Source organism: Diabrotica virgifera, chromosome 7 (assembly GCF_917563875.1).
Source record: "Diabrotica virgifera virgifera chromosome 7, PGI_DIABVI_V3a".
NCBI classification, from domain to species: domain Eukaryota; kingdom Metazoa; phylum Arthropoda; class Insecta; order Coleoptera; family Chrysomelidae; genus Diabrotica; species Diabrotica virgifera.
In genome coordinates, this window is record NC_065449.1 from 88,135,866 (window position 1) to 88,141,303 (window position 5,438).

Below are 5,438 nucleotides of genomic sequence, written 5' to 3' on the forward strand. Positions count from 1 at the left end.
GTTTGTAAATCGCCTATAACCCGAAAACTGTCAATTTTTGAGAAAAATCACAAGGTTTCTTGTTTAGAATGACCCAAAAAACCTAAAAATATATTTTTTGGGGCAATAAAAGTGATCTTATGTATTTGTTAAAAAAATTGTTTAAACAATTTCTGCCCAAAAATTCCGTCCGGCACCCTTCAGATTTGTTTAAAGGGAACATTTTTGAATATGAATCCGCAGAGAAACCGAATTAGAAATGTTTTTCAGTCGGGAGCGGTCTCACCATATGGACTAAATAAAGAAATGGAAATCTTAAATGTCATCAAATCAAGAAAATTAGAATACCTCGGACATATTACACGAGAAGAGAGATAAAACTTGCTCCAATTGAGTGGAAATATTAAAAATAAAATGAAGCATAGGGAGACGCAGAATATCGTGGCTGCGCAATCTGAGAGAATGTTACGAATTTACATCAAATGAACTTTTCAGAGCAGCCGTCTCTAAAGTCCGAATAGCTATGATGATTACCGACCTCCGTCGCGGAGATGGCACTTGAATTAATAAAAAAGCAAAGAGCTTTAAATGAATTATATAGTTTACAGTGGAAAATAAATACAACAGACAACATTTAATAATTCTAATTTAGTTTTTTACACTATGCTCGGACTATCAGTAAGTTTACTTGTGAACTAAAAATATGTCAACAATTTGTATAATAAATGTTCAAAGTGAGCTCTACCTGCGCGAATACATGCATCGATACGACGAATCCAGTTGTTAGTAATGCCATAGTTAACTAAATTTTGTCGGATAGTTTCTGCAGCATCAAAAATTCGTTCCCGTAATTCAGCTTCTGTTTGGATTTCATCTCGGTTATCATAAACTAACGATTTCAGATGTTCACAAAAATAATAATCCAGTACATTAAATTCGCGGTGGACTTCGTGGTGGCCACAGAATGGGCCCATTTCTACCAATCCAACGAGGAGGATTCAAAAGATTTCTCACCGATTTTTTTTCCAACGTGATTCTGAGTTGTAAATTCATCTGAGAGTTGCTCAGACTAGATCTAAGTTTCATAAATGCTCCTCTTGCAATTTCTATCCGAGTTTTCATTTCCTCATCCGGATTTAGTGTCTCGTTTCTCCAGCATCCTAGGTATAGTCGGTTCGCTAAACTCAGACACAGCTGGCTATTGATTTTAGTAAATAATTTTGCCAATTTCGTAAAATTGGCAAAAAAAAATTACTAAATAGTTAATAATTATTAAATACAAAAAACAAAAAAATTACCCATTAAAATCACCAGCCAGTTGTGTCTGAGTTTAGCGAACCGACTATATTTAAAATGGTTAACTTTTGTTATCGGTTCATTACTGACAATTAGTTGCATAGGGCCGCCAACGTCTTATTTGCTAACCACAAGTAACTTTGATTTTGTTGTATTTATGCTAAGTCCGTTATTGGAGCATTCTCTAGTGACTCGATCTATAAGGAATTGAAGATCTTCGATACTTTCAGCCATGATCGCGGTGTCGTCTAATTTAGAATTTCTTCTAAATTATTCCCATTTATGAATGAAATAATTTATAAGTGTTTTATGATTTATGTCTAATCTTCGGGCTCAGTGGAGGATAATCTTCAGTTAATTGAAACACAAATAGTACTTAGCAATTTTATTGATATCGACTGACACCAGGGTAGTAAACCCGACAACTACGAGAGACCGTTTGATGTAATGGTATGTTGCTTGTACGCGAATTAGTTGAAGACTCTATTTGATGCTACATCTTGATTTTAGCGATTGAAGTTAAATGCACTTCTGGCCTGGTTGAACTAATTCTTGAGAATGATTCTAAAATGTATTATCTCTTGTTGGCAACATGAATTGGGTCATAGCCCACACGGCAAAAGAACAAAGGTTTTACTTAGTCAGCTACATTAAATGTCCATTGCCAAAATATTGTTTATAAATTGCAACAATTAAACAAATGAAATATCCCGCACATGTTTAAATATGATAACAAATTGGTTCGTGTGATGTACGGGGTGATAAAAATATACTGTTCAATATCGGATATTAATTCTGAATATTTGGTATTGGACAATTTATAATTTTATATAATAAGTAACTTAATATAATTATATATACATATATATATATATATATATATATATATATATATATATATATATATATATATATATATATATATATATATATATATATATATATATATATATATATATATATTGATGCACGTTAAGTTGTGACTTCCGGTATACAGAAGAGGCTGTCCGACTTCCACCTTTTCTACTAGGAATTATTTTTTAAAAATTGTGTATTTGGTAAAAGGGGGGCTTATAAAATGGGTCTACCTATTGAGGGGAAAGGATTTACCAAAATAAATTTTGTATATATATACGTATATACCGAAGCGTACAGCATACGTTATGGCTTCCATATATAGGGTAGTTCAAGGCTCGTTGTCACTTCCAGCGGTGTTGTCATATTTTGGAAGTCACAACGACTCGTCTGCTAGATTTACCTCCTATTTTGAGCGTAATATGTGATCTTTTGAAACTTTTACTGTGAATACAGTTGTCTGTGTTTTAAAGTTGTCTATTTAAATTAAAATATTGATATTCTTTTGATTATACAGGTTTACAAAAAAATACATTTCGGACTATTTGACAAAACCATATGACTAGGGGGGTTTTTGGGGTCGCTGGTTACGAATCCGGGGTTCGCTAACCTCTATCACGTCAGGTAAAGGTTATTTCAAGGACAAATCAAGATAAATCGACAGTCGCTCTGAAAAAGTATATTAGGAGGGTTTTGGGGTCGCTTATAACGAATCCAGGATCCGCTGACCTCTATCACGTGTAGCTGAAGGTCATTTCGAGGTCAAATCAAGATAAATCAACACAATCGCTGTGAAAAAGTATATTAGGGTGTTTTTGGGGTCCCTGATCACAAAACTGGGGCCCGTTGAGCTCAACCACGTCAGGTAAAGGCCATTTCAAGGTCAAATCAATTTTGTTAACTCCTCCTGATTTGAACTTGAAATGACCTTTACATGACGTAGTAGAGCTCAACGGACCGCAGTTTTCATGATCAGCGACCCCAAAACTCCCTATACTTTCAGAGCAATTGTGTCAATTTATGTTGATTTGACCTTAAAATGACGTTGAACTAGACGAGATAGAGGTCAGCGGACTCCGGATTCATCTTCAGCGACCCCAAGAACCCCCTAATATACTTTTTCAGAGCGACTGTCGATTTATCTTGATTTGACCTTGAAATGACCTTTACCTGACGCGATAGAGGTGAGCAGACCCCGGATTTGTGATCAGCCACTCCAAAAACCCCCTTGTCATATGGTTTCGTCAAATTGTCCGAAATTTAGTTTTTTTTGTAAACCTGTGTTATTTATGATAATATGATTGATATTTATTTTAACAAAAATACTAATATATTATTATTGCTGTAAAATGGATTTATTGGAATTCATTAAAAAAGTGTTAATAGTAAGTCATTTATTTATGAAAATTATATCAAAAATGTTAATAAATAAATTTGAACTTATAGAAAATTTTAATATTTTAGATTTTATTACAGGCACCGTCCTTTTAATTTTTGATGTACCAATAATAATATGTAATAAAAAATTAAATGGCTAAACCCTCCAGGTGGGGATTACCCGCTAAAAAGCTATCTAGATCCATCTTTTTCGAGCAGATTTTTCCCAATCTGCTACTCGATACTATTGACTATGCTTCTCCATTTCTTTCTATCCTCTTTTGTTTTTCTGCTAGTCTCTAATTCCTGCCCTATATAAATCTTCCTTTAATTCCTGTAACCATTTATTCTAGTTCCTCCGCGTCTCCTTCTAACTCCGGGTCTCCATTGTAAAATTGAGTTTATAGTTGTTGCGCTACCTGCTCTCCATATATGCCCCAACAATCCAACTCTGTGCCCAAATCTGAAAATCTGGAATAATATCTACCCGGGTCGAAACATTTTTTTTTTAATATATGAAAATAGTTATTTATGAAACGGAGTGAGTGCTATACATCGCGTAAGTTCGCAAAAAGTACTTCACGCACAATTTCATACAATATTTTATCTACGATAAACAAATAAAAATACTGTAACTCTTCGTCACTGGAATTCATTTCTATTCTACAATTCTTAGAACTGTGACATATAAAAATTCTAATTTCTTTCAAACCACAAAACTGTCAAATTTTTTTTTTGTAATTTATTGCTCATTATGTCATCACCTCTCTTGTGCTCTGCACAAGAGATCTAAGGTTAGAGCTAAGAATAAGGTTGGCTAGGTGCTACGTTTTCTCGACTCTGTTTTACGGAATGGAAGCTTGAACCTTGAATGCGGCATCAATGAAAAAACTGGAATCATTCGAGATGTGGGTATATAGAAGAATTCTAAAAATATCATGGACAGAACACGTCACAAACAAAGAGGTTCTGAGAAAGGTGAATAAAGAAATGGAAGTCTTAAATACAATTAAAACCAGAAAATTGGAATATCTCGGACATATTACACGTGGAGAGAGATACAACTTGCTCCAACTCATTATGCAGGGAAAGATTCAAGGAAAAAGAAGCATAGGGAGACGCAGAATATCGTGGTTGCGCAACCTGAGAGAATGGTACGGATGTACATCAAACGAACTTTTCAGAGCAGCCGTCTCCAAGGTCCGAATAGCTATGATGATTGCCGACCTCCTTCGCGGAGATGGCACTTGAAGAAAAAGAAGATGTCATCACCATGAAACGCGAAAGTTAAGAAAGAATATTTAATTATATGAAAGTGTGTCAAAAACAGTGAGAAAAAGTAAATCCCATTTAAAATACATTGTTACTTCATGCTTACTTTAAAGCACTGCTATCTATAATGACAGTTTTCACAAACTAAAAATTTATATATTATAATATGACATAGAGTAGATAAAAGTCATTTATTAATTATTAATTGATTATAGTCAGAAGAAAATTAGATCATGCACCCCTTGTTTTTTATAATTGTTAACATACTAAATTACATATCCAATAATTATTGTTATCCATTAAATAGATCGATGCAGATCGGCCTTATATCGGATCCTCTTCTATTAGTCCGTTCGCTGACGGTAAAATATTGCAAAACCCATAAATTTTAAAAAACCACTTAAGATTGACATGAAATTTGGCATACACATAGGTAACATATCAAAGAAGAAAATTGATATTGTGCCGATGTTTTCTTTTGCCAAGCAGACATTCCGTTAACATTTTTAGTCACAACATAATATCAATGTTAAAGTATTATTAGAGCAACGCGTTATGGTGTCACATTTCTTTTAATGACCGACACACAAAATATTTTAATGACGGATCCCACACTAGAACCAGATTTTTATTACCTACTGCTGATAAAGTAAAGAGTT